The 12716-nt window shown below is 39.1% G+C and overlaps 1 protein-coding gene across 10 annotated transcripts in view; it reads right to left on the bottom strand.

Annotated features, from left to right (window-relative positions):
* Window positions 1-12716, bottom strand: part of PDE1C (phosphodiesterase 1C) — a 749644-nt gene that overhangs the window by 195774 nt on the left and 541154 nt on the right. The window lies entirely within an intron of this gene.

Genomic DNA, 12716 nt, shown 5'->3' with positions numbered 1-12716 from the left:
CCTGCCTCATGAAATGAGAGCTATGGTCTCACATCTCGGTCTCTGTCCTAACAGTCTCACCTTGCTGCTCCCCAGCAGCCCCAGGCCCAGCCTTGGCCTTGCTCCCCAGTGCTCTCATCACTCATGGTTCAGCTTCTGAGTTATAGTCCTTCCACCTGAATCCTGGCTGCAGCAGGCTAAATATTCTAAAAAGTCCCTTCCTGCCCTCTAGGCCTGCTGTTGCTACCCTGCCATGAAATTCTGCTCAGCAGTCAATCTTAATATTGATGAATATATGTCTAGACTGATCCTGCTTACGCACTTTCTGAATCAATGATATCTGATACACAGACTGCATATTTCATTGAATCCAAAGAATTTCTCTGGCCTTGCTCAGCCTTAAATATCTATATTAACTTCTCTATATCTTGGTTTCCTTATCTGGAAAACAGAAATAATGTGACAATTAAATGAGGGGAAAGAAATAGCTCTCTCCATACATATATCTTAGAAATTTAGAATGGAGGTACCTGGCAGGTAAAAACATACCCTATAAGTGCTATTGTTGATGTTATTACTGTTATTGATGACTTCCTCCATCAAACTATCGGATCGTTAAAGACAGAGATTGTGTCTCTTTTACTCTTTTTTTTTTTAAGATTTATTTTTAATTTATTTCTCTCCTCCGCCCCCCCCCCCCCCCCCCCGTTGTCTGCTCTCTGTGTCCATTCACTGTGTGTTCTTCTGTGTCCGCTTGTATTCTTGTCAGCAGCACTGGGAATCTGTGTCTCTTTTTGTTGCATCATCTTGCTGCATCAGCTGTGCGTGTATGCGGCGCCACTCCTGGGCAGGCTGCACTTTTCCTCATGCAGGGCGTCTCTCCTTGTGGGGCACATTCCTTGTGTGTGGGGCTGCCCTATGGGGGAGACACCCGTGCGTGGCACAGCACTCCTTGCACACAGAAGCACTGCGCATGGGCCATCTCACCACGTGGGTCAGGGCCCTGGGTTTGAACCCTGGACCTCCTATATGGTAGGCGGATGCTCTATCAGTTGAGCCATATCCACTTTCCTTTTTCACTCTCAAAAACCTTCATTACCTACCTGGTGATACGCATATCTCAAGCAATAAGTGGTTGTCAAACAAAATTTAATTACTGAGTACTTTACAATCATATTTAGAAATACTGTGATGACTATTATATAGCTGTAGAAAGCAAGTGAGACATGGAATTCAAATTGCTTACTTGAGAACATAAAGTCATTAACAGAGAGAGGAATGTGAGAGAATCATAACCTGCTGGTTCCATGTACCATCCTCATGCTTTCCTTTTGTAAGAACCAATGCATTTACTCCAACATTACATTTTATGTAAATCTCCTTCTCCTTGGGCAGGGGCAGGGCATGCGGGCAGCTTTATATTCTTCATCCATTCACATATTTATTGAACAGCCCTGGGTCAGATTCTGTTCTAGGTGCAAGGAAACCACACTAAAGCAAACAGACAGAAAAGCATTTTCTCATGGAGCCTAATTTTTTTGGAGAAGGATCTTGACAAACAATATATTATGTTTTATTCAGTAGGGATAAGCGTGAAATATACCATTGAGGAGATGCTCCATCATATCCCCTATAGAGGGAATGTCAGCTCCATCCCCATTTATTCATATTCCCTTCTGGAAGCCACAGGACTAGTTTTCTCCAACATTCGGTCAGGGAACGGAAATGTACTGATATGCTGAGAGTGGAGGACGTTGCTATTTTGCTGTCAATCCCCCTGCCAGAACTATATACCTTACAGTCTACCTGGGAGAAGAAACCCCACTATCAGGCATGGAAAGAAACTTAAGTGGCCCTAGGACAGCCAGCAAATCAAAGCAAGGCAGCACTCTTGGTGGAAAAGGCATCATTTCCACCGGCCACAGGTAGGGAAGTAAATGGTCCCAGGCCTGACACACATTCTATCTCAAATACAACCACAGGATAAGCAGAGAGAATTCTCTTTTTGCAAATAAAAGATATATAAAGTCATATTCTGTGCTCTAAGATTCCAAGGAAGTTTTAGAGAAATAGACTTTCACAGCCATCAATTTCATTCTGAGGTTTTGTGGCCCCTTTAAGATTTTACGATCGTTCACGAATGCAACAGTCACAGATGAGTATTGCTCTTTAGAGCAAATTAATGTCAATGTAAGCATAAATGAGTCAGACCTCTGGGTCTCTGAGCATTGTGCTTCATTATGCTGCCAAAACCAAGGCTGTGCAGGGGAGTTTTAATGCTCTGGCTCTGTGAATAAACCTCCTGAAAAAAATATTCTACTTAATGACATTAATTGTCTTCAGGTTGGGTTTGAATAAGGTGCTTTTTCATATAGCAACTGAATTTTTAAAAAACCTAACAAGAGACATAAGAAACACCATAGAAAGCAATCAATAATGTTCTTTCCCCCCCCAAATTACTACATTCAATCTGAATTAAGGAGCTGGAAAACTATTGATCCACTCTTCGTAATTCTCCAGGTCTCTTTCACACTCTTCAATAAGATATTAGTCTCCAGTCATAATGCTTAATAATAAACTTGCCTGATCAAACGGCCTATTAAAAATACCTATACTCCTTCTCTGGGAAAGCCCCTGTTAGAAATGACATATCGAATAGTTTAGATTCAAATCATTGCCCTTATTTAAACCTTGTGGAAATAAGATTAACAATACTACAGAAAAAAAATATCAGATGCCATACACAAGTCCATACATCAAAGAATGTCAGAGATATTTAATACTGAAGGTGTTTCCAATACTAAACCCCTGGAGATTTGCAGGAAGGCAAGGTGATAAAGATAATTAGAATATAAATTCATTTATTGATTAATTGTATCAAACTGATCCATGAGCAACTACTGATTTCTTGTAACATTTTCATTTTCTATTACAATGACAGATAGCCATTAAATATTAATCAGAATCTCCTTTCAATGTTATGGGCTCAAGTTAAGCATGACAGGGGCATTCTATGTCATAATTTTGCCTCATTGTGGATTCAGAGTTTGGAAATTGAATACCTCCACGCACACACTCAACAGATTTGCAACAAAATGCCAATGGAGGCAAATTATTTGGTGTAGCTCCATATATCATGCATGTATACCCAGGTCAACTCTGTATTCACACGAAAACCCAATATTGACTCTGCATCCCAGCATAAAGAGAGAGAGTTGCTGAGCTGTGCATGCTGGGGAGGGCGCCTGAGGGGTCTAACTCTTCCTTCAAGGACTATTAAACCATCATTCAGAGGTTCTTTATACCTCCAATTCCTGAGTACTTCTGTGGTTTCTGAGGCACAGGCAGCTTGTCCTTTGTTGCTGCCCCTATCTGAGGACTGTTCTGCTCTCCCCAGGCTCTTAAGTCAGTGCCACTAGCTCATGCAACGTCCAGCTTTCAAATTTGGATGGCGTATTTTTTCTGCCATCATCTCCTCCTTTTGTGTGCATTTATGCCTCCCTAATTGTTTTACTGTCATATAGAAGGGTTTCCTGAAGGAGCAGAGGGAAAACCATGCATTTAATCTGTCCTATTTAGCCAGAAGTCTCCACCAGACCAACCCAAACTCAACCTACTTGAGCCAAGTTGGCTAATTTCTGAGGTGGGACAGACTGACATAAAATGAAGTGAATGGCATTACTTTTGTACTTTCTGCTTCCCTGTTGCAATGGATGAGGCTATCTGCAAAAAATAAAGAACACAGCTATGAATAAATCATATTAGGGTAGGGCTCACAGATATATTCCAAAGCTCAAATTTGAATGTCTGGTTAATTGTTACAGATATTAAAATACCTAAATTAAGATATTAAAGATTGGGAAATAATGCTCAGGACAACAAAAGTAGTTGTTGTAAAGTCAGGGCATAACCCATACAATCCTCAGTAGCCAGTACAGTCACATCAAGTGTATATTTAGCCTTGGCAGCATAGCATTTAGCTAAAACTACGGAGCTGAGAGCCACATTGACTAGGTTAGAATCCTGCTTCCACCACTGACTAGCTGTATAATCTTGGAAAAATTAGTTAATCTCTCTGTGCCTCACTTACCTGTCTGAAGGTAGAATGATAATAGCAATCCCTCATACAGTGTTATGAAGATTATTATGAGTTAATATTTGTTTAGTTCTTAAATACTGCCTGGAAAATAGTAAATACCACATAAGTATTTATTAAAATAGTTAAGGAAATGAATAATTAAAATAACAAATATTCTCCTGGCCAAGAGAAAAAGAAATCCTACTCCCATACCACCTTTTAAATTAGAGGTTGGCCTCCATTTCCCTGAGAAAAATGAGGCCAAGCCAAAAATGTAAAAAGAAATAAAAGAAGCTAAATCTTCACCATTGAGTTTCTAAGGAATTGTTTTCTTGAGATTTACAAGCAATGTGAGTATTTTAAAATACAATTTTGACTAATTGGGCATTTTTAATTTTTAATTTGATTTAAAAACCAAGCCATACACAAAGGGTAAGTCCACTCACCATACTGGGGGCTGGCCCTTCAAATCTCCCCTTAGTGGGGTTCTGCTGAAAGCCCCAAGTTGCTCAGGTAAGTCCAGGCACCCAAGCTCATGGTAGGTACCCAAGCTCTTCTACTGGGTAGACATGGGTTGTGTTCTCCATGTTCTTCTGACCAGCCCCATTTCTGGGTACCAGGCTCTGCTCCAGCCTGCCTTGCCAGTCCTGTGGGGGATTCCTATAATGATGCCAGATCTGCCAGTTATTCTTCGTACCTTCTACAGCCTTTATTTCTTGGGTGGGATCTGCCCTAAAATGCCCAAAGCCTGACCTGGAAGTAACCATATCTGTCAGGCCTTCAACTGGAATAGGACTGACAACCTGTGGGGCTCGAGTCTTACCCTGAGTCTTGGCTTCCCTTTAATTCCCTGGCACCAGTACTTCCTCCTCCTTCGCTACCAGGATGCCACAAGGCAGACAGTGGTTCCTAAACACCTGGATGTACCAGTATCTCCAGAACGGCCTTCAAAGTTTCCCTTCATCTTGGCTCTTCTTCCCTTCTCCCTAAATCAGGGGTACTTCAGACACCCATTTTCTGTTCTAACAAAGTAACCCCCCCTGCCCCACTCCCCCCCATTAGAGCCAGCTGCTCCCTGCAGCCTCCTATCCCTTAGCAGAGAGGACCCATGCTCATCATAAGGTGAGACTGGGACGGCCTGGATAGAATTCTCTTGGCATAGTACAGGTGAAAGGAGGAGAAAATCAAAGGAGACTGAGCTGAGAGGATAACCACATTGTAAGTCTGTTTCACCACCATTTTTTAAAGAAATTTCTTAAGTACAAAGAATATGAAAATATATGAAGTTATAAGAGTAATGAGAAAATGATTACATGTTCCCACAACTCAGCTTAATAAAGAGAGCATGCCAATAATTAGAAGACCCTCCCCTAAGCTTACATCCACTGACTCCCCCAAATTTTTATCATTTCCCTGAATGAACTCTTCATTGAGCCCCACGGGAAGACAATGAAATAAAGCCTTCTAGAAATCTGGCTGTATATCTTTTCTGATTCCATATTTCCCTTTACATCCTGCCTAATGGTAAATTCATAACCAAATTCAAGGCTCAGTCCTAGAAACTGTACTAAGCTTCTCATGAGCTTGATTTCTTATCTTTGTCCATTTAGATAACCTTCATATGTGTATATGTGTCCTTGACTGAGTCTTCATTAGAGATATGAATCACTCAAGCAATCAAAGCCATTCAGAAATGCTCACTCAAAGCCTAAATCAAATGCCACCTCCTGAAAAATCAGAGTTCCAGGGTGGCAAGTAAGGAAGATGGGCATTCACATGACCTCAGCTCCAACCTCAAAGGCTTTCTGGTGCGGAGGCTAAAAAACGTAAAGCTCATTTTCTAAACTCCCTTGCAACTGGAGTTCTAGATGTGACTTAGTTTCCTCCAAGTAGTCATGCTTGCATGAGACTTGATTCAAAACAGATTTAAGAAGTGATAGCACAGGTCAACCCTTTTATTGGAAATTTGAGGGTAGAATGGATGTAGCAGGCAGGTTGAGCCCATGGACCCAGGCATCCAGACAGCAGTTTCCCAATCTCTACATAGTGGCGAAAGTGATGTGATTCTAAAGTCAGAAGTCAGGATGCTGACTTCCTGATGCCTAAGCTTCCTGAACATGGCAGAATGAGTCGTCCCTGTAGTGGTCAGTTCTGTGGAGTTCTTTGGGAGTCATTCCTGGAAGTCAACCATATACCCTCCTACAGTCCTTTCAATGAATATGTAACCATTTAACTCACTCTATTAAATCTCTTTTTGCTTAAAATAACGGCCATGTTTTCTGTCGCCCACAACTTAATTCCAGCTAATATGTGAAGTAAAGAGAGAAATCGGTGAAGAAAAACTGAAATCATGAAAGAACACTATCTCAAGCTTTTATGAATGAAATGAGAAGATTCATGCTTATTTTTAAATAAACGACTTTTAATGTCTTAATACTATTATTACTACTAATAATAATCATTTATTGAGCATGGTCATGTAATTTTGCCTCTATTATTAAGAAATGCATTTATTATAATAATTTGTTAAGCATTCATTTTGTATCAGGCACTACGCCACATTTTATGTATATTACCTTATTAAATCCTCATAACCATATGAGATACATGCTATTATTAATACCTATTCTATAGATGTGAAAATTGGAGTTGAGAATGTGGCAGTTTGAGATTATTTATGAATCCCAGAAGGAGAAAGATTATGTTTGTAAACTAATCTATTCCTCTGGGTGTGAGACCCTTTGAATGTATTAAATTCAGCTGAGATGTTTTTTATTAGATTACCTGTTGAGATTAGGGCTTTTAGGTTTGACTACTCAGGTTGAGTCCCCACCCCCTTGCTGAGTCGGATATAAAGGGACACACACGAGGACCAAAGAGAAGGAAACTGGGTCATTTTTGATGCTGCCATAGGACAGAAAGAAGGCTCAAACAGGTAAAGCCCCAGGGAGAGATGGACCATTTGCCATCAGCTTACCGCTGACCTTGGGAAGAGAGCCGAGACTGATATAGCAAGCCCCGAGAGATAAGCCCTATGCCAGCCTGCAGCTGAGAAAGGAAAGAAGCTGGGCCCACGGAGCCTCAGGAGGAAGAGGAAGTCCAAAGGGGAAGGCTGAAACCCGGCAGAGATCACCACCATCGAGATTGCCTGCCACCATGCTTCAACATGTGGAAGCTGACTTTGGCGAGAGAGTACCTCTTATGGTAGCTTGAATTGGACTTTCCATGGTCTTGGGACTGTAAGCTTTTACCCCAAATAAATACTCTTTATAAGAGCCAACAGATTTCTAGTACTTAGCATTGGCACTCCTTTGGTGGACTGATATAATACGTTAATAAGTAACTTAACTTGCTGAGTCACACAATATGTGTGATATGTGGTAGAGGTAGAATTTGAATCCTATTTGTCAGCTTCCAAAGCTTACCTCTTAAACTATTATTCTGACTCTCCATGCTTATGAAACTCCATTACTTGAAGCATAAAAAGGGAGTCTGCATTGATAATAACTAACTTTTCTTTAAATACCTTGTGTGATGTCCTTGCTCCTCTTACAAATACTTCAGATTATTTTGGGTAGACTCTATTTAACAGTCATAATGAAATGCTCTCAAAGCAGTGAAGGAATTGAGCTATTACAATATAAAATCTTATTGCCCCAAGCAAGAATGTTCTCTCAAATTAAAGCCAGATTTTGCTTATAATTTAATAGTCTTGTTTCTCCATCATTTGCATAGTGAAACAGCTTTTATAGAGTTTTAATTCTGAATTTATATTCCAGAAATGTCGATCTGGAGGCTGTAATCCTACTAACTTTTCTGCATGCCTACTTTTCTGAACACATATAAATGTTTATTTTCTTTAAGCAGCATATTTCAGAGTAAAAAGTAAAATGTATTTTGAAGGCTTTAATCTATGCACAAGCCATCATAAAACTTTCCTGGCATATCCTTCTCTTACAGTTAACCAAATTACATTTGGGTATTTGAAGCAAATGAGGATATAATAAAGCGATTTGCGTGGACAAAATGTATAAAGCACATTCTGTTATAGAACATTTTTACAATTGCATAGGTTGACAAATATGCTTAGAGAAACAGTTGAAGCAGCAAATAAAATCATTCACTCAATGGTTTATAAGAAAAAGGGAAATAAAAGAAAGTTAATCTTCAAGATAAAAGTATGCAGTCAAGAATGAGTTTTATATTTTGTAAAAATCTCATTATGAAAGCCCTCAAAAGAATGTAAAAGACAACACAATTTATAATGACTGTTGGGAAAGTGGATCTACTATCCCAGCTTTGGAAGTATCTGTAACTTCCTTCTTTCTGTGTATCTTACTATATATAAAGTTTCTATCGGCTTGGGTGGATTTTGATCAAATTTGCAGTGTATATTTGGGAAGCAATGACTAAGCATAGATCAATGGCATATGCTGAATTAATTTGGGCAGGGATAGGTAGTGTAGTCAGAATAGCTGATGCTGAAGTACAGTAGGGGAGGCATTAAGAGGCTCAAAACAGAGAAAACACACAGAGGTTTTAATGTAAGCCCCAAATCAGTAATCCTAATGGGAGATGCTCTCCATTGCCTTCCTGATTTGGGATTGAATTGCTTTTCACCTAGATCAAGTAGCGTGTTTCAGGTGCAATGGTTTTCAACTGTAGCTGCATGTTAAAATCACTTGAAGGACTTTAAGAAATTATAGGTGACTAGGTCCTACCCAGATTAAACTCGAGTCTATGGGGGGTAAGGTGGTCCCAAGTCACTTGCATTTTTAAAAGGAGCCAGAAATTAATGATGGTTAAATATTCTTTCCTGAGTAACATGAAGACCACCTAGTATTAAATAAAATTAGCATGACACCTTGCTTATGAATAGCTGAAAATACTGCCTGTGTCCCACAGTGTACATGTAAGAAGCTTAGACACTAAACAGTTGGAAACCTACAAGATCAAAAGTGGGGTTTGTTCTCAGCAAAGCCAAGATGAGGTACACCCAGATTTACTGCTTACACCAAGGTATCCTCCAATCACATGTATAACAGTCCCAAGTTTTCTATTACCCATTACATGGTGGCTCTCATTTTAAGTCCATAGACACCAGAGTTTTAGAATCCAGATGTAGGGTTTTCACCATCTTTGTTAGCACTATCTGTCTTGTGTACCTTCCTTCACAGGAAAAGGAAAACTAGTGTCTCCCAAATTGTGTTAATGGACTGTGCTTACTTTGCAGCCAGGCCAAGTAGCAGAAAATTCCTCTGAGTTTACAAACACTTCCTACTCCTCCCATGCAATCATCTCTAGATTCCAGTGTAAGGAACAGATGGGACTGGCTTGCTGCCGGCAGGCATCAAGACTGGTGCTGATAGATTACGCGGCCTTGAGGCATTTCAGGGACTTTGATCAACAAATCAGTGAAAACCACAGACACGTTTTCTTTAAAGGGGCTTTTCTGCCGAGTTTCATTTCCTCCACTGATTCAGCAGCTGTGCCTTCCTTCTGGGAACCCACATCTATGCACAGGTAAGGAGAAGGTGACAATGTTTATTCTGTTGCCTTCCCCATTCAATGAAACTGGCAGTGGCCAACTGGAGAGTCCAAAGCATTGAGTTTTCCCCAGGGGGAAGTTGGTGCCTTTTGGAAACAATGTGGCCCTTTCTGTTATTTTATTAGTTTTAGTATTCAAGAGAGTGAAGCTCAAACCATCAGCAAAGACTGAGAAGAGTCTTAGCCTCCTTTTAACTCCTAATAATTATTTTTATGCCACCAGAAACACTTTACTGAGGTAAACTTTATTCAGATTACATTTGCCAAGTCAGCTGCCATACTCCCTACCCCAATGCCAAAATATATCAAAGAGGGGCACATTTACACTCTTCGTAAATGCGTGCTTCTGCTCCACTGAGAGCAAGATTTACCAAGGAGAGGCTTTTGTAGATAAAGAAAAGTGATGGTAAAAACAAATCAGCCAGGCAACAAACCATTACTAGGCTCTAAGTGACTTTAAAAATTCCACTATGTTCCAGGAGTGCAGGGGCCTAGTTTACATACACATTTATAGAGGAAACCTGATTAGATGTAAGTGGAAAGCAGTGGAATTGCTTGTGGATAAGTGACATTTGCCAAAGAAACCAAGAGACAGACACATGTATGAGATCAGATTCTTACTACCCACCCCAGAGCTGAAAAAGAATGTTAAAATGAGTCCACTGCTAGGTGAACTCCAAGAAATAAAGATTTCTAATGTTCTCTTATACCTCATCATTAGCTTTGCTCATTATGGTTTTTTTTTCCCTGACAACGCCAGTAATTATCAATGAAATGACTCCTATCCATCAGTGGGAGAAATAGTTAAAATAAATTATTTACTTTATTAAGTCAACAAATATTTATTGAGTGTCTAGCATATGTGAGGCTCTAGTTAAGTCACTGATTCATCCATACGATAATATTCCATCTAAAAAAAATGAGGAAAATCTGTACGTAGTATTTAGGCAAAATTCCAAGAAAAATGGAAAGAAAGTCATTGCCATATATATAGTTTCTTACATTTGTGTTTTTAAAAATTACTTATATATATGTATTTGTAAATACATGGTATTACATGGAAGCTTTTAGTGCAATACACAAGGAACTATTGACAATCTGTGGGGAATGAGGTGCTTCTGAGGTGGAAGGGAGACAATTTCCATCACAGTATTTGTAATTTTTTACCATTCACATCTGTTATTTTCATCATTAAAAGGGAAATGTTGTAGTCACAAGTGCCATTTTGTTCAGTAAACATGAAGAGCAGATTTTAAAAATCATGGAGTTTTATAATTTTACATAATGTTCAAGTATTTTAAACCTTAAGACTACAAAATTTTAAATACAGATTACTATAATTAGACCTTTACCCCTCATGGGTTTGGAAAACTTGAAAGTTCTCTGTCAGCACCCCACCCCATCCCCGATTTCCATGTGTGCCTATGTGCACCCTCTATGCCCAGTTTGTCTTAAGTTTCTCTCTTCCTGCCCATCCCAGCCCACCCCATACAAGGCTGCTATTCCTCTTGAACTGGCTTTAACATGGGACGCAAGTGTATCTCTTATTATGATGTGAAGTTTATAAACAGATTATTATGTTTTATATTCACAGTAGATGAATGGGATACATTACATTTACCCTACACACATGCCTGTGTGTTTCTCAATTGGATGTCCTCAAATGAGTTTTCTTTTTTAGTGAGTCACTCACTGGCCTATGAAATCAAATGTTTTCTAATTCAGAGATTTATAATCAAACATTCAAACCTACATGTGATATTGCCATGTGATTAAATTAGAGCATGTGAGAGCCCCAAACTCAGATCCTAGCACAAAGCAGTCACTCAGTAAATATTTGCAGAATATGAGTGTGTTGAATATGTGTACGGATTGTGAATGCAAACCTACACACATTTAAAAAAATAACCTCTAAAAGACAGAGCCATGTTAGAAAACCAAATATTCACAGTTTACTAGATACTTTGCTCTTTGATTAGATAAGACAGTGAAATATATCAATACAGCATCTCAAATTTATTAAAAAAATTAAAAAGAAGGATAGTAGAAATACCAAATATTTCTTTCTAGAGGTGACACTAAAATATAAGTTGAAATGGAAGGACAGATTCTAATTCATTTGCCAGAACTAAGGACTTTCACGCTTTTTAAAAGCAATTATCATATTAGAGGAAACCTTCTATCTAGGGTTTTTAATGCCAAGCACAGCCAATGGGGCCCATGATGTTAAACAAGTTTATAACAATTTTAGGGTGACACTTAAGAGACCAGCGCCCATAAAGTGAATTTTACTTTCTCAAGGCACTTGAACATGCACTCTTCCATTAGAAGTTTTTCCACAATTTTGTGAATTCAAGATGGTATGGGGGGAAAAAAAAAGGTATGGAAAGAAACAAGGACTTATCTGAACAGGATTAGGTGCTAACTCCCAGGTAACTACCAGGAGACTCTGTATTCTTACCTCTTCTGGTTGCCACAATGCTAAGACACCATTAGAAGTGGGACTCCCCCAGTTTAAGAACGGCTTGTAAAACTGTCGACTCATGCCTCATAATTTACAAGTTCATAGTAAGAACACTCTAAAGCTATCAATTTGTGGTACAGTTGAGGAAGAGTAATCTCTTCTTATTCCTCCATTCTCATAAGGACCCCTATGCGATCAAAACTTTTATTAAAGGTACCTTATAACACTTGATGTTTTCACGGTACCTAATGGCCAGATTTCCCTTCCATTCTCTGTGGGATCTCTATAAGCCAGAAGGACGTGAAGGTCTGTTTCTACAAGAAATAAATGACTAAATTTCCTGCCCAGTAACAAAACACAGGACAGAATGGAAAGAAAATGGAGGAAAGTAATGATGTTCCAATTTCATTTTTTAAAATGCAGTGATAATACCGCATTTTTAAACTCAAAGTTTCATTTCTGGAACATATATGTAATGATAAAGATGTCAGATTAATGGCCTTTCTTATCATATAACCTTCTGTATGACAAAAACAGCAAAGCTCAAATGCTTTCTTAAGTAAGAGCCAAAAGATAAAGCTATTATCTTTACATGGGTCTAGAAATTTTAAAATGTCACTGAAACAGTGAAGGGAAGCCATTCTGGGT

This window comes from Dasypus novemcinctus, chromosome 5 (assembly GCF_030445035.2).
Source record: "Dasypus novemcinctus isolate mDasNov1 chromosome 5, mDasNov1.1.hap2, whole genome shotgun sequence".
NCBI lineage: Eukaryota > Metazoa > Chordata > Mammalia > Cingulata > Dasypodidae > Dasypus > Dasypus novemcinctus.
The sequence above is the reverse complement of the archived record's forward strand: the minus strand, read 5'-3'. Positions and strand labels throughout refer to the sequence as shown.